Source organism: Callorhinus ursinus, unplaced genomic scaffold (genome assembly GCF_003265705.2).
Source record: "Callorhinus ursinus isolate GAN/ISIS: 27379988/994484 unplaced genomic scaffold, GSC_fseal_2.0 scaffold19, whole genome shotgun sequence".
Lineage (NCBI taxonomy): Eukaryota > Metazoa > Chordata > Mammalia > Carnivora > Otariidae > Callorhinus > Callorhinus ursinus.
In genome coordinates, this window is record NW_027397081.1 from 27,576,289 (window position 1) to 27,600,095 (window position 23,807).

Below are 23,807 nucleotides of genomic sequence, written 5' to 3' on the forward strand. Positions count from 1 at the left end.
AGTTCTTTATGCTAAAAGAATGCCTTGATCATGTCGATTCTCTCCTTGAATGACACACAATGAATTTTCCCTTCAATGGCCATTCCTGTCTTATCCTGGCGTTTGAGGCTCTCTGTTAAGTTATCTGCTTCTACTTCTTTTCGTCTTATCTTTCACTAGACTCCCCAGGAGCTCTTCGTGGCACATGCATAGCACTAATGGCAATCACTGAAGGGTCTCTTACACTTTGCCCAGGTTTGGGACCCTGCCAGCATCTCTCTGTCTCTCCATTAAACTTTGCATCCTTTATTTTCACCTATCAAAATCGTACATTTTTCTTAAGGCACAGCCACATGCCATCCCTCTTTAGAATTCCCTGATGGAAGTTTCATTTACTTGATGCCAGGTGGCTCCAGTTGTAACCTTGGCTCTCGGATAAGCCCTTAGACTTCTGTTAGTTGCTTGTCTATATCTACTTTCTAAACTCTCTTGATCTTTATTCTATAATAGAAAGTGACTTAATACTTATTTATCTCATATGGGCATTACCACTGTGTATACTATCTGGCAGTGTGTTGTTTCTACACCTTTGATTAGAAGCCTCAGCAAGTGTGGCGTTATTTCTTGTATGATTGTCATCCTTCATAACAGGTAGGTCTATATTTTGTAAAATTTGTCCCGTAAATATGTGAAGAACTGAGCGAAACCACCTTTAGTAAAAATGCGTACTTTATAATGATTCTGTAATTTGAGAAAAAAAAAAATCAAGAGAGGAACTCCTTGAGGTAAGAGTTTGCTTCTAACATTTCCTTGATGTGCAAATAAATGAATGTAGTCAAGTCATCTTTTCTTTGAAGTGATCTGAATGCTAGTGATGCTTAGGAGTGAAAGCAATCCAGCATTTCTGTTGAGAAACTGTTAAATAGACGATAGCAGGGGGTCAAATCAGCATCTCCCTACAAAATGGATGAGCGATTACTGAATGCCTGTCCTGTCATTACTTCAGCAGGGGTATTCATATCTAACACGCTCTTTTTTCTTGTAAGAAAAGGATATTTGCATTTATGATTTACATTTTTATTGCCTATATTGTACCTGAGCTTTACAAGCATTATCCCAATTAGTTCTCATAATAATTCAATGACCAAGACATTATAATACATATTTTAAAGTTGAGAAAACTAAGATTGTCACACAGCTAGCAAGTGGTGGAGATACCATTCCAACCTAGACCCATCTCATTCCAGAGCTCGTGTTCCTTCTAGTGCATCAGGTGGTGTCTATATATGTCCTACACTTTCCTGCTTCTGGGTCTCTGTGCATGCTCAATCCCAAGCCCTAACTGCCTTTCCCAATTCACTGTTGCTGTGAGTGTTCCCCCTTATCCCCAAGGCCTCTTCTCCATCACTTTGGAAGTAGTCACACTTTTAATGGGAATTCTCACAGCACTTTGGGTTTTTATCTAAGTCTCCTTAACATAATTCATCACTTTCATCCAATTATACAGGCATTCATAGACTGATTTCATCTTCCTTCTGGTGCAGGAAGCTCCTTGAGGACCGACTTGATGCCCTTTGATCCATCCTGTACTCTTCAGGAGCGACTGGAGCGGTTAATGCAGTGTAGTCCCTCTGGACACATGAGTGGAAGATGGGGTTGGGGAAGGAAGGAGGATGAGAAAGGAAGGAATTAGAGAACAATAGAAGATGGTGTATAATTAAGTGCTAAATTGTGTGGTTCAGACTAATTATAAAGCCTTTTAAAGAAACGCAATTTTATTACTTTCAAGAACATAAAGTTAATTAATGGCTAACAAAATGTTGTCAAGTAACTGTCTTGTCATTCCCACTGTAATTAATCAATGCTTTTTGCATAAATGCAAAAGTGGACTTAAGCCCAGCCCATCTCCAGATTATTGAGAATTTTAAATTAGAACAGTCTGAAATAATGAGTTTTTTAGGGGACTTAGATTGAAATCTAAAGATGAAAGCATACAGATAAAGAATGCAGAGGAGACTTCTAAATGTTTTTCTCTTTAACTGGTACTAACCAGGGTCTTTGTAATTGTTGAAACACATACAGGACCTTATTTGCTAACATGATAGCACATTTGCTTAACATTTTGAATTACTTCTTTTCTCCTCTTTGTTCGAGTAAGTAAATGTTTCATTCACTCATGTAAAAAAAGATCTAAAATGACTATTTTGAGGCTATTTCAGAAATGCTAAAATGAGAGAGTAATAAAAATGATGAAGCCGGTAGCAGAGGGGACAAAAAAGAGGAGAGAAAATGAAAACTAGAAATGGTAGGGCGGGATGTGTGAGCAGTCCAGTGCAGGAGTTAGGGAGAGGAAGGACTGCCGGGGAGCTTCCAGATTTCATACTTAAGTGACTATTTGGAGAGAAGGAGCACAGAAGAAGAAGAATGTGGAATTTAATACTGGACCTACGGGCCCAGGAGTGTCTCTTTGATATCAAATTAGAGCTCTGCAGACAGCAGTTGACATACATGCCTGACACTCAGAAGGGAGGGTCACTGGAAGATAACCAACTGTAGAGTCACTGGCGGATGTGGTTGGTGAAGCTTTTCACAAAGATGGGATGTGCTAGGTCTGCAGGTAATAGAACAGGGAAGGATCCCACAGAGATTGAAGGTAAGATTCAGAGACGTTATCTAACAAATGATTTTGAGGAGTGTGCAGAGAAGTCAGAGGAAAACCGAGAGAGAATGATGTCAAGGAACCTAAATGGAAATATTTTTAAGGAGGGATCTAGAGGAGAACTGCAAAGCATCCATCAGCTGTAGTATTTAGATCACAATAGATGGATGCAGACTTGCTGTCCTGGTGAAGGGAGCCCCAGTGTGGCTGGTTGGGGGATGGGAAGGGAGAGCGGGGCCATGTCTGTCACAGACTGTGGTAAAAGGAAGCGGCTGGTGGGGAACATAGGAGAAACAAAGGGAGTTCGGAATAAATCGGATCTAGCAGAAGGGTGATGGGATTAGTCTTGATCAGGGGCAGCATCATCTCTCCTTCAGGGAGAGAAGCGTAGAGTAGCCCTTAATGTCTGCCTTCAGGAAAGAGCTGAGTGAAGAGCGCACCTCACTGTTGCGTTGTTTGTCTGCCATAGCTTTGTTAAAGTACAGTTTACATAAGGTAAAAGTCACCTGCTTTAGTGTAGAATTCAATTATTTTAAAGTAAATTTATACTTGTGTAATCATCACCACAATTCACTTTTAGAACATTTCCATCGCTCCAGAAATTTCCTTTGTGCCTATTTGCAGTTAATCTTCATTTCTCCCCCCCAGCTGTAGACAACCATCGACCTGCTTTCTGTATCCATATATTTTCCTTTTCTGGATATTTCATATAAATGGAATTTTATAATATGTAGTGTTTGCATTTGTCTTCTTTCATAATGTTTCTGAGGTTGATCTATGTTGTAGCATACATCAACAATGTACTCCTTTCCATTGCCTACTAGTGTTCTACTGTGAAGACACCACACATTTTGGTTATTCATTTACTAGTTGCTAGACATTTGGATAGTTCCCAGATTTGGGGCTATTATGACTAACACTGCTATGAACATTCACCTACATGTCTTCATGTGAACATATGTTTTCATTTCTCTTGTGGAGATTCCTAGAAGTGGAATCACTAGGTCATATAATAAGTTTATTTTTAACTTTAAAAAAAAACCCCTGCCAACTGTTTTTCCAAAGTGGTTATAACATTTTACATTTCCACCAGCGATTGATGAGTTCTGCATCTTCTCCACATCCTTACCAACACTTGTTTTTGTCTCTCTTTTTGATTATAGCCATTCTAGGGGGTGTATAAACCACAGGGGGTATCTCCTTGTGGATTTCATTTGAATTTCCTTAATGACTAATGAAGCTGAACATCTCTTCATGGCTTATTACCCTTCATATATCTTCTTGGGTGAAGTGTCTGTTCAAATCTTACAGTGATTTCTTAATGATGTTGTTTATAGTCTTATTATGTTGTAAGAATATTTTATATATTCTGGATACAAGTCCTTCATTAGATATATGATTTGTAAATATTTTTCTCCCTGTCTTTGGCTTGTCTTTTCATTTCTTAATGGTGTTTTCAAAAAAAAAAAGTTTTGGGGCACCTGGGTGACTCAGTTGGCTAAGCATCTACCTTCAGCTCAGGTCATGATCTTGGGGTCCTGGGATCGAGCCCTGAGTTGGGCTTTCTGCTCATTAGGGAGTGTCTGCTTATCCCTCTCCTTCTCCCTCTGCCCCTTCCCCCCACTCAAAATGTTTCTCCTATATTTTCTTCTAGAAGTATCATAGTGTTTTAGAGCTTACATTTAAATCTGTGATTCGATTTATTTTCTGTATAATATAAAGCAAGGATTTAAATTCATTTTTTAGAAGATTTATTTATTTGTTTATATGACAGAGATGGGGAGAGAGAGAGCAGGAAACACAAGCAGGGGAGCTGCAGAGGGAGAGGGAGAAGCAGGCTCCCCACTGAGCAGGGAACCTGATGTTCCCAGGATCCTAGGATCCTGGGATCATGACTTGAGCCAAAGGCAGACACTTAACTGACTGAACCACCCAGGCACCCCTTAAATTCATTTTTATTCACACAGATATTCAGCTGGTTTAGGTCCATGTGTTGAAGATACAATCTTTCTCTCATTGAATTTGTTTTAGCAGTTTTGTTCAAAATTTCATTGACCATAAATGGGATTATGAATCCTTTTTGAATGAGATTTATTTCTGGAACATCAATTCTATTTTGATCTAAATGTCTATCCTTGCACTAGTAACACACATTATTAATTACTGTGACTTTAAAGTAAGTTTGAAGTCAGGTAGTATAAGTCCTCCAACTCAGTCTTCTTTTTTCAAAATTGTTTTCGCTCTTCTACATCCTTTGGATTTCCGTGTATAGTTTAGAAATAGATTGTCAATGTATACCAGCCTGCTGAGGTGTGGATAGGAATTGCATTGGATTTATAGATTAATTTGGGGAGAATTGCTATCTTGACAATACTGAGTCTCCATATCCATGAACATGGAATGCCTCCATTTACTTAGATCTGTTAAAATTTCTGTCCACACTGTTTTATAGTTATCAGTGTAGACATTTATTCTTAGGTATTTAATTCTTTATAGAAATGATTCATTTTTATTTATCTCTGTTTTCTGCAACATTGCAAAATTGTGTGTTAGTTCTAATAGTTTCTTTGTGAACTCTTTAGAATCTTCTACATCCAGGATTATATCACCTGAGAATAAAGAGTTTTCTATCTTCCTTTTTAATCAGATTTTCTCCTCCTTCCTTCCTTCCTTCCTTCCTTCCTCCCTCCCTCCCTCCTTCCCTCCCTCCCTCCCTTCCTCCCTTCCTTCCTTCCCCTTTCTTTCTTTCTTCCTGTTTGCACTGAGTAGACCCTCTGTACAATGTTGAATAGAAATGTCAGAATTGGATAGCCTTTGCCTCTTCAGTGATCTTAGGAGGAAACATCCAGTCTTCTATCATTATTGTATGATGAACACTTAGGATTTTTTCATAGATATCTTTGTCAGATTGAGGATGTTTCTTTCTAATCCTCTTGGTTGAGAGTTTTTATTGTGAATGGGTTTTGAATTTTACCCAGTGCTTTTTATTCATGTATTGAGATGACCATGTGACTTTTTCTTTTATTCTATTACATGATGTATTTCACTAATAGATTTTCAGATACTAAGTCAAGTTATTATTCCTGTAGTAAGTCCCAGATGGTTTTGGTATATAAGTCTCTCTATATGTTGCTAGATCCAGCTTACTAATATTTTGTTAAAGGGTTTTGCATTTGTGCTCATGAAGGATATTTATCTGTAGTTTTGGGTTTTTACTTGTGATTTCTTTGGATTTGATATCAGGTAATACTGGCCTCATAAAGTGAGTTGGAAGTGCTCCATCCCTCTCTATATTTTTTGAAAGAGTTTGTGATGGATTAATATTTTTCTTTTTTTAAAATGTTTGATAGAATTCACTGTGAAGCCACATGGACCAGGCTTTTCTTTGTGGGGAGATTTTTAATTACTAATTTAATACTTTGATTCAGTTTTAGGGGCGCCTGGGGGGCTTAGTCGGTTAAGCGGCTGCCTTCGGCTCAGGTCATGATCCTGGGGTCCTGGGATTGAGCCCCACATCCAGCTCCCTGCTCAGTGGAGAGCCTGCTTCTCCCTCTCCCTCTGCTTGCCACTCTGCCTACTGTGCTCTCTATCTCTCTGTCAAATAAATACATAAATAAAATCTTTTAAAAAATACTTTGATTCAGTTTTATTCAGCTATTTTACTTCTCTTGAGTTAATTTGCAAATTTTCTTTCTAGGAATTTATCTAAGTTGTATAATTTATTGGCATAAAATTGTTAATATTTCCTTCTATTATGTTTATAGTTGTATCATCTTAGGGTCTGTAGGATCATGCCCTTTCATTTGATTTTGGTGATTTTTTTCTTCTTTCTTCTTGGTTACTCTAAAGATTTGCCAATTCTGTTAATTTTTCAGTGAACCAATTTCTGTTTCATTGGTTCTATTGTTTTCTCATTTTATTTCATTGATTTTTCTCCCTAAATCATTATTATTTTTCTTCTGCTTGATTTCAATTTAGTTTTCTCTTCTTTTCTAGTTTCTAAGGTGGAAGCTTAGGTTATTGATTTGAGACTTTTCTTCTTTTCTAACATTAAATATTTCCAGCTATAAATTCCCTTCTAAATGCTGCTTTTGTTACATCCCATAAATGTTGATATGTTATGTTTTGTTTTTATTCAGCAAAAATATTTTTTATTTTTCTTGGACTTTTTTGATCAATGCAGTATTTATAAGTATATTGTTTAATTTACCAATATTTTGGGATTTCCCAGATTTCTTTCTGTTATTGATTTATAAATTAATTATGTCAATGTTGGAGAGATACTTTCCATGATTCGATCCTTTTAAATGTTATTTTGTTCTATTATATGTTCAGTCCTGGAGAATATTCCATGTGCGTTGAAGTACACATTTATGTTACAGATACTGATTGGAGTCTTGTAGAAAATAAACAGGTCAGATTGATTCATAGCATTCTTTAAAATTTCTGGTTTTTCTATCAATTATTGAGAGTGAGGTATTGAAATTTTCAAATTTAACTGTTGATGAGTATATTTTTTCTTGCAATTTTGTCCATTTTTCTTTGCTGTATTTTGAGGTTGAGTTTTTGGATTCATATATATCTATAAGTTTTTTTAAAAACACATCCTATGTGGATTTCATTATGCAATGTGCCTCTTTGTCATTAATAACGTTTCTAGTCTTGAAGTCTATTTTGTCTGATATTAAAATTCTTCCTTTATAATCAGATGCCTTCTTTCTTATGGTTACTGTTTGCATAGTATCTTTTTATTTTCAACCTATTGTAACTTCGAATGTGAAGCGTATCTCTTTTAGACAGCTTGTAATGTGATCTTACATTTTTGTCTAATTTGACCATCTCTGCCTTTCAATTGGAGTATTTATACCATTTATACTTAATGATGGTTATTCTTATGGTTGGATTTACATTTGACATTTGACTAGTTTTCTGTATGATTCCTATCTTCTAAGTTCCTTTGTTTCTTTTAAATTGACTACTTTTGTGTTAAATATTTTTTTAGTGTATCATTGTCATTCTTCTATTGACCTTTTATTTGTATATTTTATTTGTGGTTTTATCAGTTGCTTTAATGATTTTACTCTTCAGCTTAGCTTATCACAATCTACTTCAGGTTAATGCTGACTAAATTCTGGGAAAATATAGAAAATTTACTCTTCCTTTTCTTTTCTTTTCTTTTCTTTTCTTTTTTTTTTTTTTGAGAGAGAGAGCATGTGAGCCGGGGGTGGGAAGGCAGAGGGAGAGAGAGAATCTCAAGCAAGGTCCATGCCCAGCATGTAGCCCAACATGGTGCTCAGCCACACAACCCTGAGATCATGACCTGAGCAGAAATCAAGAGTCGGATGCTTAACTGACTGAGCCACCCAGGAGACCTTAAAATTTACTCTATTGTAGGTCTATTTCCTCCCCCTTCTTTGTTCTATTACTGTTAGATATGCTATATTCATATATGTTATCAACATAGCAATACATATTATAATTTTTCTTAATTTAATTTTATCTTTTAAGGACTTTAGAGAAGAAATGAGAAAAAATAAAGACTTTTTATGATTTGTAAAAGATTTATAAAGACTTTTATATAACTCTATGTACCTACCATTTGTTCTGTTCTTCATTTCTTGCTGTGAATTCAAGTTACCACCTGGTCATTTATTTTCATACTGAAAGAGTTTCTTTGGTGTTACTTGAAAAGCAACAGGTTATTTATTTGAGAATGTCCACGTTTCACCTTCATATTTGACAGAGAGTTCTGCTGGATATAGAATTCTGGATTCCAGTGGTTTTCCTATCAGTACTTTGAATATGTCATTCCACTGCCCTGTCCTCCATTGTTTCAGATGAGAAGTCAGCCTTAACCATATCACTGCTCTCCTGTCAGTTTTATTTTGCTGCTGTCAAGATTTTCTCTTTCCCTTCAGTTGCGGTTGTTTGATTATTATGTTTCTAGACATGGGTATCTTTGTAGTTATCCTACTTTGGATTTATAGAACTTCTTAGTTATATAGATTAATGTTTTTCACCAACTTTGGGGAATTTTCCCAACAATTCCTTTGAATATATTTTCTACCCCTTTCTTTCTCTTAAAATGAGACTCCCATTCTGTATATGTTGATCCTCTGAGACTGTTTATTTTTCTATTTTCTTCCCCTCTGTTTTTCAGTTTGGATAATTTCTATTAATCTGTTTCCAAGTTCATGGAGTTTTCTGTCATCTCAAATCTGCTATTGAGTCCTCCAGTTAAGTTTTCCTTTTCTCATTTTATACTTTTCTGCTCCATAATTTGCACTTTGTTCTTTATAATTTTTGTTTCTGTGTTGAAAAATCAGAATTTACTGATTTATTGTTGTCCTACTTTAATTATTAGAAGCATGGTTTCCTTTAGTTTTTAAAATATATTTATAAGAACTGCTTTGAAGTTTTAACTGCTAAACCCAATATCTGGGGACACACAGAGAGTTTCTATTGCCTACTTCTTTTGTGAGTATAGGTCACACTTTCCTGTTTCTCTGTGAATCTCTCTCTCTTTAAAAAAGTTGATATTTCAGATGGTATATGCAGCAAATCTGGATCCTGGATCCTAGTCCTCCCCCTGTAAAGGTTGCTATTTTTACTATATATATATATTTTTTCTTTGTTTAGTAAATTGTCTAAAATAATCAGTGAAATCTGTCTTCTCTGCTTTACAGTGTCCAGTCACTAATATCTCTCCTGAGATTTAAAAAAAACAAACTTTGTTTTAATTTTAAAGCCTAGCCTCCTACACATTGCCCCTTGTTCTTTGCAGTTGAGTTGTCAGCCAGTGATTGAACAAAGGCTGTGCTTGAACATCTCAAGCCAATAAATCTTCTGCTGATACATTAGTGTGTGGATAGGGAAGCATATCCAAAGTTAAGGCCATTTTCTAATATGTTTTGTTTTTTACCTTCTACCAGGGCCCTTTGTGTCCTTTAGGCCCATGTTTACAGCTTTAGAGTTAATGATGAGTGTACGGCCATGAGTGCTTTCTAGGCTGTACAAGCATGCCCAACCCTGACCAAACCTCATGCTAGTAGAGCCATTGGCTTTCCTCTCTAGCCCTTCAGAGGGTCATTTCTAGCAACAATACCAGCATCACTCACTGCTCTAGCTTAGGTGAGTCCCTTAAATCATGGCAGTGGAGCTGCTGGTCCTCGCAACTTGCCCTACCATGAAAGAACCTCCAAATTGACTGGGCTGGTGGTAGTGTCAGAACACCAAAGATCCCCAGAGTTCTTCACTAAAGTTCAGCACTTTTACAAGAATATATGCTGCTCTGGTTGTTGTATGCCTTTGCTCAGTAGGGTTGCGTTTTGTTTTATCAATTTTGTGAAACTTTATCGTCTTTTTTTTGGTGGACAGAGCATTTCCAAGCTCCTTTCTTTGCTCTAGTGGAAGTTGCTGTGTTTTATTTAGTACTGTTCTCAGACCTTTGTATTTGTAATTTTGGGTGATGTTTCTTCAGTGTCCACATGATATTTGTTATCACAGCCCTCTAAATTTGTAAGTGAACTTCCAGTTCCATGTGGCCCCGCAAAAGACACTGCCCCCAGTTTCTGACAGTTGCCATGATCTCACCTCAGAGCCTTACAGTGCTTGACTTCCAAGATGTTAGCTCTGACTGTGAAGTAAAATTAGAGGCTCATATTTGTTGAGTAGAATAAAGCCAATGGAAATCCCCAATCTAAGCTTCTGTTAAATTCACTGCTTGAACTCAGGACAAACATTCCATAGGCAACATTAGCTCTGAAATTGTCATGTGGACTGGATGCCTGGAACTGTACTGACGGATGTACAGCTCAAAGAATCTAAGAAAATGTGCATTGTGGTCCTTTAAGATTTGAAAGCTGCAATTCAAGTGCTGTTAAGACCTTCAGCTGGTGATAATTGGATTTGTAAGACAGTGCAACATGTGATAAAAATGCTCCTGTTGGATGGGATCCCAGTTTTCTTCTATCCTTCCTATTAATGTGATAAATGTTGCTGTCTCAGCTGATAGGACCATGTTGGATAATCAGATTGGAATCAAGTTTGAGTTCCTCAGGCTGGCTCTATGTGAAGCTTATGGGAAGACTTGAAAAAAAAAATACTGTAGAGAATAAAAAAGGGGCCTGGGTTTGCAAAGGGAACATTTTACTTTCATTACAAGGCTCCATGGTGCGGGGAAGACTTATTAACCATAGACTCTAGCCATGTGCCATAACCTCTGCATGCCCTGTCCCATGGGAAGCTGTGGAAAAGTATCCCCGGTGTTACTGGGCACATGCCATAGTGGGGACTGGGGAGAAAACATAGCATCTCTTGACATGGATGTTGGGCCAGGGAGGAGACAAAATAATGTTGGAAAATTAAACCTCTCTTAATTAAAGCTGATGGAAAACAAACTCGAGTAATATGGCACTACAGCTGGGAAACATAAGTACGATTTGAAACTGAACAGCTGTGAAATTGAGCCCTCTGGTTACAGCTGGGCGTGTGAAAGGGACAGAAGCCCTGGCAAAGGTGTTGCCCCTGCCTGGAGGACTGACTGAGCTAGGGACAGACAGCCAGAGTGGCTTGCTCTCCTCATTGTTTTTGAAACAGCATATCCCACCAAGATATCCAGTCTCTGGGTTTCTGGACTCCCAGGGTCCACTCACCAGTAGCACCCCTCTGCCCCATATGTTTGTTTAGGACTTTTTCTAATGAGAACCGCGTCAGTGTGCATGCTGGAATTAAAGAGAAAAGACTCTCAGTGGCAGGGGGTGGGGGGAGAAGGGAGGGGAATAGAATCTGTTTTGTGATCTAAGGAAGTTTTTATCTATTCATATTCCCAAAGACCTCCAGGCTGTGCCCTTCCCTTCCAGGTTGGTTCATAGGTCAGTTCCTGCCATTCTGTTTCTGACCATTGAGTCTTGAGAGGCCTGTGTAGGGCAAGCCCAGAGCTGCGCCTCTCCTTTTTACATTTATGCCTCACCAGTAGCTGACTATACAGGTTGAGTCTGGCTGCACTCATACTAGGATGGGTATATTCTGATCATTCCCTGAAGTTGTCAACTTATAACTCAGTCACAGGCTTAAACTCTGAGGCACATGGTTATCACTTCCTTTTAAATATTTTCCTTAGGCCTCTTTCTCACTTGTCCGTTGAATTTAATTGATGTTTTTAGAAGATAGGAGCAACCCCCAACCATGTACACTGATCATTATGTGGGTGGGTGTCAGGATGGGCTAGACTGTGCTGCAGAAATAAATAAGCCCTGAGATCTTTGAGCACAGATACAATCCCATTAGTTCTTCTGCCCTTTAATGCCTGGAGTGGGTGGCAGCCAACCAAGGACGCGCGGATCTGACTTCTTTCCCTTGTGAGATGCCGTCATCTTGGGAGTCTCAGGGCCTGCACACCGCACCTGAGGGATCGGGAGGCTTGAGGACTGAACAGTGGGAGATCATGGGACATGGAGCAGGACGTTGAATGGCCAGGCTCAGAGTGACAGTTCTCTCCATGCTCCGTCACCTAGTGGTCAGTCACGAGCTTTCAGCTTCCCTGTAAGGGAAACTGGAGAATGGAACCTCCCTGTGTGGCCAGTATTTGGTCAGACTGTATTGACCGTAACTGCTAATATCAGTCTGTCCAGTTACCGAAGTCTTAGTGCCTGGGTTTGAAGGCATCTTTGAAGCAATTTAACAATTCTTCTGTCTGCATTGAAAATACCTTAGATCAGTGCTTCTGAAAGTGTGGTCCTGGGACAAGGGTGGCGATCAGCATCACATGGGAGGGTGCTAGAAATGCAAATACGTGGACCCCCGTATCAGGAATTTGGAGATTGGGGCCATGCAATTGGTGTTTTAATAAGCCCTCCAGGGAATTTTAATGCTCCCTGAACTTTGAGACTGCCCCAGACCCACAGTTCTCAACTCAACCATGGTCACCCACTGGGATCGCCTGGGTAGCTTGAAAAAGTACTGATTTCTGGGGCCACACCCAGGAGACTCTGATTCAACTGCCCTGGGGTATGGCCTGAGATAATTATGGGAACCAGTGTCCTGGAATGATTTTTTTGAGGAATACTTTTCCTCCCTGAAGTTTTCCATGAAAATAGATTTCATGTGGCTTTAGTGGCACTTCCTAACAACTCCTGGGCTACGGGAGTGAGGAAATTTCATGACTGACACCCTTCCCTTCCCCCTTCAACTGGAAGCAACCAGCTGGCTTTGCAGGGAGAGAAGACAAAATAGAGATTTGGGAACTTAAACATGGAATCCTGATTCTGTCATAGACTCATCATGCGGCCTTGGGCAAGTTGATTAATTTCTCTTTGTCTTGTGTCTATAAAATGCGAGTAGTAACACTTGCCTACAGATGTTGCCAGCATTATCTAATTAATGAGCGGAGAATGTTTGGGAACTACAAAGTACTGTACAAATGCTAATCATTATGATGAATGCAGTACATTTTGCAGATACAAAAGTGCTGTGTATATGCTCATAATTATTATAATTATTGCTAATACTAATAATATTGCTACTAGTAATACATTTCTCCTTCAGTGGGAGCTCAGTATGTCCTTTGGGTTAACATTTTGCCCTGCATTGTCAGGAAGTCTTGCTAAGCAGCTGTTTAATGACCATTGCTCTGTACCTCCCCGCAAAGTGTCATTCATCAGGAGTGCAAATAGTCAAGTATGCAAGCCATCCTGGGGTCCACTTATGAAATGTCCCTGACTGTTGGGTCATCGCCAGATCATGTTGCAGAAGCTCTTCTTTAGGTTAAGGAAGTGCCCAAAATATAGAGTTCAGCCATTCTTTTTTTAGTATTTTCATTAGAGGCATTTTTTTTCCCCTTCTGAACTGCTGGTCTTTTATCAACAGTGCTTTTGCCATCTGCTTTCATATGGTTGTAAATGTGCTGCTGAGAATCCTAGTGTGTGTTGGTGAGTACAACTAGCTTCCAATGCTGGCAATTCACAGATATTACCAGCAGCAACTGGTGTTGAGAACAGGGCAAATATTTTTGCTGTGGTTTCATTTTGTTCAGTTTTAGTTTGGATTTTGATTTGGAGGAGGGGACATAAGAAAAGAGAATTGTGTCTCTTCATTTCTCAAGAAATAAATGGTACTGAGGATTATGTGATTGGTTTGGGCCAAGCAGATTGGAAAAAAAAAAAAAAAACAACAAATCAATAGATGATGTTCAGTTAGCAATTAAAAAAATCATTGAATATGTTCATTCTGACTCCCATTTCCTGGTCATAAAGACATGGAAGTCTAAATTGCTTAGACTTTGTCCACACTCTAGATTCCTGATTTATTTGTAGCAAATGGGAAAGAAGCTTACAAAATAAACTCATCCTGAGAATTATCCCAATTTAGTCCAAGGCCTGGGAAAAAATACAGAGTTCCCTAATTGTCTCTACCATAGACGCCCTACAGGCCTTCCAGTTATCACCATTTCAAAACCCTGATGGCGCTCTCTCTCCCTTTTTCCCTTGGTGAGGCCATTCATGAGAACTTAAATGTCAGGTTTCTTTGCTTCAGGCGGTAACTACATCAACTTGCTGGTTTAGTACTGATCACCTTATGCTGATCAGAAGCTCTGATTGACAGAGATGTCTTAAATAAGTGAGAATGGGAAAACAAAATAATTCACACTTTATGTGGCCCCATGTCTCTGACCTACATCATTGCCCTTCTCTCTGAAGAACTTCCTAAAATTTTTTTGCAAGACAGGTCTACCTGTCTTGGTAGGGACAGGGAACCTGTCCAGGGAAACCAAACCAGGGAAAACCAATTCCCTCAGTTTTTGATTATTTGGGAAAGTATTTCTTTTTCACTTTTGAAGGATAATTTTGCTGTATACAGTATTCTAGGTTAGTGGTTCTTTTCTTGTAACATATGACATTTTTATAACTTACTCTCTTCCTGATGGCATGTTTTCTGAAGTCAGATGTGATTCTTTTTTTTTTTTTTTTTAAGCTGGGCTATTTTAATGTTTTTGACAATAGAATAAATAGTTCTCTTGATGACTGCAGATATGTCAGACTGTTTGGTGGTATTCAGAAAGATCACAGTAATGGCGGTTTTCCTGATTGCTGTGCAGTCTCCAGTAATTATAAGGAGTTCCTTGTCTGAAACTGCTGTCAAATCAGCAGGACTGCACCTAGGCCCCATCACTTTCAAGATTATGGTAACCTGGGCGTATTTTCCCCACATAAGTTTGCTTCCTCATGTCCCGAGGCCCAACTCACTGACATTCACTTCAAGGACAGTACCTTTGTAATAACACCCAAAGTTGTATATACTGGGGATGAGGAATTCTTTTTTACACCAAGTATTGGCAGGCAAAAGGTGGCTTTCATTTCAGTCTGTGTTACATGGATATTTTTGAAATGAGAACCCATTGGCCTAAGGAATCTTTCATATTTAGGTGGTTTTGAGTAAAGTCATCTCCAACAAAGTGGTCTTTAGTAACCATCCTCCTGCATATGTTTTCTTCTGTCTCTTTCTTTTTTGAATAACCTTTAATACTTCTGTTTCTCCCTGGACACAAACTTTGGGTAAAGGGCCTTCCCATTTTCCCGCTTTCTCTTTTCATTTTCATTTAATCATGTTGGAAAGTTCTTTAGCCTGGAACTCCTCCCCTTCCAGGAGACAGGCAGGCACTGCTCCTTTGGAATCTTTCCATCAGTCTTCTGTTTGGGGCTTCTCTTTTCATGCATCTTGATAGTCTTTTTCATTTATATTTTCTCAGCATGGCGCTGTTTATGGTAGAGCTTAGCTTTCAAACCATTTTTTTTTTTTTTTTTGCCTTCTTTGAACATTCTTGAGCCTCCTGACCTTCCTTCTTTTGCTTTTCCTCTTGGTAGTTCAGACCTTAGCCAGAGTGCTTCCAAGTGTAACTCAATATATTCGTTTTGTGGCATGGTGATGGCCATGGAGCTGCTGGATGCAGCTCCCGGGGTGCAAAGAAGTTCTCAATTTTCCGGAAGGCAGATGTGATTCTTACTCTTGCTCCTCTATGTGTAAGGCACTGCCCCACCCCTACCCCCAGTGGCTTCTTTCCAGATTTTCTCTTCATCTTTAATATTCTGCAGTTTCAATATGATGTGCTCAGGTGTAGTTTTTTGGTCTTCTCTGGGCTCCTGTCTTGGTGTACTCTGAACTTCTAGATCTGTGGTTTCATGTCTCTCATTAATTTTGGGAAAATATCAGTCATATACTCAAATATTTCTCATGGTCTTTTTCTTCTCCTTCTAGTATGCCCATTACTCATATACGGAGCCTTTTATAGCCACTCAGAGTTCTTAGATATTATGTTCCTGTGGGGTTGCTTTTTCCTGTCTTTTTTCTTTTTCCATTTCAGTTTTGGAAATTTTTGTTGACATTTCTTCCAACTGCTGATATTTCCTCAGCCATGTCCAGGCTACTGATGAGCCCATCGATAAGATAAATGATATTCTTCTTTTCTGTTGTGGTGATTTTGGTCTCTAGAATTTCCTTTTGATTCTTAGAGTTTCCACCTCTCTGCTTACATTGCCTATCTGTTCATATGTATTGTCCACTTTTGCCTTCAGAGCCCTTAGAATATTGGCTGTCTGCAATTCTCAGTCTGATCATTCCAACATCTCTGCCATATCCAAGTCTGGTTCTGATGCTCACTGTTTCTTCAACCTGTGTTTTATGTCTTTGTATGTGTTGTAATTTTCTGTTGAAAGCCATGCAGGATGTTCAGGGTGAAAGGAACTGAGGTAAATTGGTATTTTTGTGTAAGGTTTTATATTTATCTGGCTAAGGGTTAAACAGTGTTTATTGTTTGCTGTAGCTATAGGTGTCAGAGGCTACAACTTCTCTCCTTGTTTTTTTTTTTTTTTTTTTCTACCAGGTTGTCTTTGGATTTCCCTAGAGACTTCTTTAAATACCATCTGAGATGAATAATTCTTTCAGTATACAAAACCCTTTTGATATGGAGGTAACTAACATGTGGGAGGAGGAGAAGCATTCTATAGTCATATGATTAAATCTCAGTGTTTCAGCGAGCCCGTGTGCCTGGACTGGGAGCTTTACAATTGCACCTCCGTTTTACTTTGCTTTTCCCCCTTAAGCTGAGGTAAGAAGACTGTGGCAGACTGAAGTTGGGTATTTCCTATTCCCCAGACTCTGTTAAAATAATTTCTCTTGAGATCAGAAGAACAGAATGCTCTGGGTGTATTTCAAAAAGGCTACCTTTACTTCCCCCCTACTGAACTGCAAGGGGATTTTTCTCTGATAATCACTGAGAGAATCTGGTAGGGCTCCTGGAGGGGTTATGTACAAGTGTGTATGTGAGCCTGGGGAAGACTGGAGCCCCTTGGAGTTTGTAACTCCCCAAGGTGTCCACCCTGCACCTGTGATCGTTCCTGGATCACAGTGTAAGTGTTCCTATCCCAGTACTGGTTCCCACAAAGCTGTTTGCTGCGGGCTTCTGCTCCTGTAAGTTGTGACTGTCTATATGTATCTGATTCACCTGTCTCTTCAGTGTTGGCGGCAGCAGTTTGCTCTGTGGCCTCAGTTCTCTGCTGGATCTAAGAAGAATTGTGAATTTGCAGTTTGCTCAGCATTTTTCTTGTGGGAAGGGAGTAATGACTTTCCTCTCATGCCAGACTGGAAACTAGAAGTTCTGTTTAATCCAATAATTATCACTTAACAAATTCAGTCTGTGTAGTCCCATCAGGCAGAAAAATAATCGTATGGGCCCTTTGTTGAAAAGATGTGAAATGGAGTATACATTAACTTATAGCTACAACTATTTGTTACAAACTGCCTTCTTTTAAGAGAAAAAGAAGAAAATCATATAAGGGTGGGAGGAGGTGGGTCAGAGAAGAGGAGTGAGTATAAAATCAATTCTGCCTATTATTCATGAGGAAAGAATAATCAGCAAATTCATTATAAAGCCTTATGTTTATATAGGAAAGTCTTATTTATGAGGTACCAGCAGTGTTCCACATGAATGAATTTGTCATATAACTGAGCTATCATCCTTTAAATTGAACTTAAAACATTACAATCCTTTTTGATAGAGTTCTTTTTCTAAAATATATTGTTGTTCTGTCTTATTGAGCAAAGCACAGAGAATATCATTTATCTTATTTTGTTACTCGGGTCATTATTGTAAACATCAGTCACAGAGCAACTCTTTTGTAATTTAGAGCAGCTCTCAAGGGCTCTAGAGGTGACTGGGATCATTTGCACCTAAGCACACTACCTGCCCTGCTTCCCAATGCTTATCTTTACCTCCCCTTTTTGCCAATTACTTTTAAAGCCCCCAGCCCATCTACTCAGTCTAGAATAAAATTAAATATATTTTATTTGTATAAAATCTGTCTATTCATCTACTAAAATCATCTCACTTATGGCTTCCTGGTGCACACACAACAGTTGGAAAAACACTGCTGTATAGGACAGGGAGAATTGAAAATCAGTAGGGGAACCTGAATTTATGTTTGTTTAATTACTAAGCAGATTATATGTACAAAAGTAAGTTAGAGGCTCTGGCCTATAGGCTAAAAAATAAATAAATGTATAATAAATATGCCAGCCATATTACGGAGTACTGTGGAGAAATATAAACCATAGCAAGGGGTAGGAGGGCGGGAGGTAGGGGGAGTCATGGAAAACCTTTTTGTTAAGGTGTTTGAGTAGAGACCTGAAGGAAGTTAAAAAAGAAAAATGAAACCATTGGGATATTGTGGAGTACGGAGCAAGAATTGCATGTACAAAGGCCCTGAGGTAGGAGTTTGTTTGGGATCAGAAAAATAAGAGGCAAATATGACTTGGGCAGAGTGAGGGAGGGAGGGAGAAGGAGATGAGAACTGAGAGGTTGTGGGAGGCTAGATAATTGAATTAGTCAGCTATTACCATGGAAGTGCTACAGATATAACTCAGGGGCATACAACAATAGCATTTTTTTTTCCCTCACTTTCGAATGTGTGGTTTGGCTCTCTTGGCTGTAGACTTTAAATTGGGCTCAGGCCGCTTCTGCACAGGTTCATCTGAGACTCAGGATGAAGAATCAGAATGTATCCCCTATCCCCAAATCTGTTCTCCAGGTAGAACAGCAGAGTGAAAGAAGAAAGCCTAATCACCTGTGCACTTTGCAAACCTCAAGCCTGCTTGCATCCTGTCTGCTAACATCCCCGAAGTCAAAGCAAGTATTATGGCCAAGCCCAAAGTTGACCGGTGGTAAGATCCACCCTGCCTACAGTGGGAGAGGAAAAGAGTCAAGAACCATGGCCAGTAACTCAATCTAACAGAATTAGGGAGGGGTCTGTAGACCATTACAAGTCTTTAACTTTTACTCTTTATGTGAAGGGAAGTCACTAAAGAACATTGAGTCAAGGATTGACTTGTTTTGACTTTTTTTTCAATGAGTAACTCTGTTCATTTTCAAAGAGTAACTCTGGGAACATGGAGAGAATAGATGTAAGGGCCCAGTGGATATAAGAAGAACAGTGGAGAGACTGTTACCATGTGGCAGATGAGAGATGATGGTGGCTTTGACCATCACGTAGAAGTGGACATCATGTGGAATAGTCATTTTCTGAGTCTGTTTCATGGGTAGAGCCATCAGGACTGGCCAGTGGATTGGATGTTGGGTGGGAGAGAAAGCTAGTGGTCAAGGACTCCAGGGCTTTTAGTTAGAGGACCTGAAGCCATGAGCAGGAAGACTGGCAAGAGACCAAGTCTGAGAGTTGGGGGTGAAGAATTAGGTGTTCTGTTTTGATCATTAAGATTTGAGATATCCATTAGGCTTTCAAGTGGAGACACCAAGCTGGCAATTGCCTGTGTGAGCCTAGGGCTCAGGAAGGAGGTCCAGGCTGGAGATGGGGTTAAATAAAAGTTTGGAATAGACTTAGACCTGTATTTGTCTTGGATGTTGAAAATAATATTTCACGCAGAGTCAGACTCTGTTATATAATCTCTTGTGGGCGGGAGTCTAAATCCTTTCCTTCTCTACTGGCTTTTCCCCCAAAACATAACATGCCCAAGCCGTCTGTTCCCTCTCTTGCTCTTTCTCTGTCCCTTTCTTTCATTCTTAATTGACATTTTTGAATAGTAATTTACTCCCTCATTTCTATTCATGCCTTAATCAACTGGAATCTGTATTCTGTACTGCTACAGCTATTAAAAAACTGCCCTGACCGAAGCCTCCAAACTCTGCACAAATCCAAAGTGCACTCTAGAGTGCTTCTTTCATTGCTGCATTCAAATCATTGCCTCCCACCTCTCCCCTTCCTGAAACCCTACAGCTCTGACTTCTGCAGTGCAGCCTCCTCATCTGGCTTTCCTTGTGCCGCTCTGGCTGCCATGGCTTTGTCTCCTGTGCTCTCTTTCCCTCCTGTGCTAGCTCCTGTAACATGGGTTCTGCCCATGACCCAAAGCTGTTAGCCGTCTCCATGGGAAACCTCATCTATTTCCTGGATTTTCACTGTCGATGTGTAGGGGCTGCCCAAATTGCCATCTCTGACTCTGATGCCTTATTTGAATGTAGTTAAATTAGTCCTTCTACATGTTGTATCTATCCAAGTCAGTGTCCAATAGGGACCTCAATCTCAGCATATCCAAAAGGAAACATACCCTGGTGATTGGAGAGGTGGAGGTCATCACTCTTCCTATAAGCTCTAGTGACTCAGACTTTCCTATAATTATCATACTCACCAGTCCCCATGCCAACACCCATTCACCTGTGAACTGACATGTGATGTTCCCACAGGAGGATGTCCTCTAAATCATCCTTTCCTTTGTTTTTATGACTCTGCTTTAAGACATCTGATTCAAATAGTAAGACCTTTGAGAAGGCTCCTCTGAGTTCATAACTGGGATATGGTAGTCCTTCTTGGTACGCCATCAACATCCTATTCACATGTCTCATCAGATGTTGACATTATATGCACATCGTTTGCCTAACTTTCTAAATTGGACTTCTCCAGGAAAGAAGGCTGTATTCATCAGTGTGCTTCAAGTACCAAGATCAGTACTCAGTGCTTGGTGAGATCTCAAGAAAAATTTTTGAATTTAACAGAAATGACATTGGGATCAATGAATCCAACTAAAGATAAGCAAGGCCCACGTACAGCCATGGACACATAGTCTTTTAGACCTCATAGCTTCACCTCTGGGATTCGTAATAACTTTGGTCCATTCACAAGCTTTTTCTTCATGCCCACTATACACGCATAATGAGAGTGTGCTTGTGACTATAGGCAAAAGCACTAGATGATTTACATGAATTCTGACATCTCCTCAGAAAGAGAAAGTAGTCCAATCATCCCTAGCTAGATGATGAGTGTGTCTCATGTTATTTCCAGGCAATGCAAGGTTTTATTTTTGTCATGCACCAAATGGACTTGGTGTCAGGCAGTCAAATGTCTGGCAATCTGCCTAGCTGAAGAGATAACATGAGTAGTGAATAGAACATTATTATGTGATAATGATTTCCAGCAGCTATTGAAGATAAATTCCAATGCAAAGTAGAAAGCTTTATTTCCAGGGGAGAAGATATCGATCCTGTGGCCACTGTAAATAAAATGAGAATTGCAGGTGTAGAGAGAAGTCCCGTCCTGTCATTGCCATCGAGTTCTGCCTCCTGAAGCCAAATGAAGACCCACTTGCTGATGAGCAGTTTGATGTTCCCCTAATGCTGTTACTTTCTTATAGAAATGTGTCATGGGAATCAGATGCAGCATGTGAGCATAGGTTCCATCATCGTGTTGTGAATACAGTTCCTAAATGTGAGATCAAACAAAGGCCTCTGTGGATCAAACATGATTTATCCCAGTATAGCCCCTAGGATCTTGCTTGGTTCTTGGAGAGAAACTGTTTTATGAGTCAGAGGAAGGTTAGGAGCCTAGATTACTGAATTTTTTTATAGACTTAATGGTTGGTTAAAACAGGGGTCTCTTTTTCTTTATCTACAGCTTGAGATTGAGGATGTGATTATTTTTCATTAGCTTTTGAAGAACTGATCATTACAGCCTTTCTAGGTCATAGACTATTCAATCTAGGAAGGACCTTAAGGATCATCTCATTTAATCCTTTTATTTTTCAACAAGGAAATGATGACCCAGAGATAAGTAACATTACAAAGGGCATAGTTAACTTGGCCTTTTTATTTTATTTTATTTTACTTTATTTTATTTTCTGGGGAAGCATTATCGGAACATATGACTCTTTTTAACCTTACTAGAATTCTGGTGATTGTAGAGGATGTTTTCCTTGGGATAGCACTAATTTACTCCAGAATGAGAACATTTTCATGGAGACCTTTCAAATTCTGAAGGGTCTGGAGGAGCGCTAACTCTCTCTGGTTTCAGAGGCTAGATGGTATATTTTCATATTTCTTCCATGGATAAATGCAGACTGTCTATCTGGTGCCCTTATTCTCATCCAGAGATCAGCTACCAGTAGGTGCTATGGGTCTACGTTTTGCATCTCCAAGATCTCTGGAGGGTCCTGAACTTGAAGGTCACTAAGTTGAAGATCTATACCAAGTGGGTTTCTGCACCTCACACATCAGTGAAGAACATTTGCAGGGTAAATGTTGTTGGAGATCTGTGGCTGTAAGTTCAGTCAGTGAAAAGCTTGCTCAAGTGGGTGATGGAATGATGGCAAGTGGGTTTACATTAAATCCAGATAAAACTCAAGAGGCCATTTTGATTACCCCTCAGCAATAGCTGTACAATAACTCCCATCATGTTGCTATTCTCTTGACACCTAGTTAGGAATAGCAATTAGAAGGTTGGGAGTTTAGGGGCAGAGGAACAAGGAGAGACTCATAGGCTCTTTGTCTCTCCTCGCAATCTCAGAGAAGTACCCCCATTGATCCCCAGTGGATGGTGTCCCATGTTTATTGCCACATGGATGGGGGCCTTGATTAAGGTTTTTGTGCATTTTTAACTGGCTGGTTGCAGTTCTGCAGGTCTTATCCTAGTTGCTATGTCTCTGTGTTGACCAGAATACATCCCTACTACTGTGGACAGAGTATCTATGTATCTACCCAAGTTATAAACACTCAAATGCTAAAGGGGTATTGAGCTTATTAGTATTTATCTTGTCTCCTAGCACCTTGGCTATACACAGTGAAACTTGTTTATGCTCATATTTCTGATGTTTTTCCTCCCAACATTTCTGTTTTTCAGTAATGAAAAATATCTAGTTTTGTTGTTATTTTTAACGAAGAGCACTGTGGATAGAGAGAAATTTGGAAATGTCTCTTTCTAACAGACCTCAATGAACTTGATATTTCAGCTTTCTTAGGTGTGCATTTGAATCTTTAAGAAGCCATATTTATGATTACACCATCCCAAAGTGAGTTCTCTCTTTTCTGTACTTCTGTAGCTCTTAATTGTCTTTACCAGTCATTTGGCAGTTAATTATATACTGCCTTGTGGCATTATAATTTAACTTCTTACATATTTACATTATTTGTGTAAGTGGACTCAGATCCTTGAGGGAGAGAATTGTATATTATGCTTCTTTGTTTCCTCTCTTACACCTAGCGGAATGCTATGTGCACAGTCGGCTGTCAAACAATATTTGCTGAATAATCTACCACACAGAATTTCTTAATGCCTCTGCATAATGGTCCCAGAGAGAAGGTTGCATAAAAAAAGAGACAATATTCTTCCTAGTATTAAAATATTTGGTGAAATACTACAATAGTGATGTTTCAAAGGTCTGCGGATTAAATGGCTGGGGGAGTGTACATTAGCTGCTGGTATGTGTGAGCCCACGCACATGTGGAGCATTTTTGTGTGCATGTGTTGGGGAGCCCATTCCTTTCATCTCTGATTTTGGGAACTTTAATCAATCCCTCTGATTAAGGGTGGAGAACACTGGCTGCGTAATAGATGCCTTGCTATGGATGGCAAGGCAGTGATGCCTCAACTGGAAAATCATTAACTCCCAGATTTCAGCATGTCTCTCTGTCTCCTATCAACAGCAGCAAATCTGCTTTATCAGCCAAGAATTCCCTTATCTTTCAGTGACTGTGGGCCATGTGCCGCTGCTTTCTGGAGATGGGAGATAGAGCTGCATCATTACCCGGAGGTGACAAGGATATAATTTACAGGCTCAATCAGTTCTAGTTACCATGTAATTACAGAGTTATTACATGGTCATTTGTTCCTGATGGACACCA

At 39.3% G+C, this 23,807-nt stretch overlaps 1 protein-coding gene and 1 pseudogene across 9 annotated transcripts in view; one reads left to right on the plus strand and one right to left on the minus strand.

The window, feature by feature from the left end:
* The window catches only part of LOC112840502 (ribosome biogenesis protein NSA2 homolog pseudogene), a 79,402-nt pseudogene extending 63,847 nt beyond the window's left edge, over positions 1-15,555 (minus strand).
* NTM (neurotrimin) overlaps positions 1-23,807 on the plus strand; it is a 962,773-nt gene that overhangs the window by 659,972 nt on the left and 278,994 nt on the right. The window lies entirely within an intron of this gene.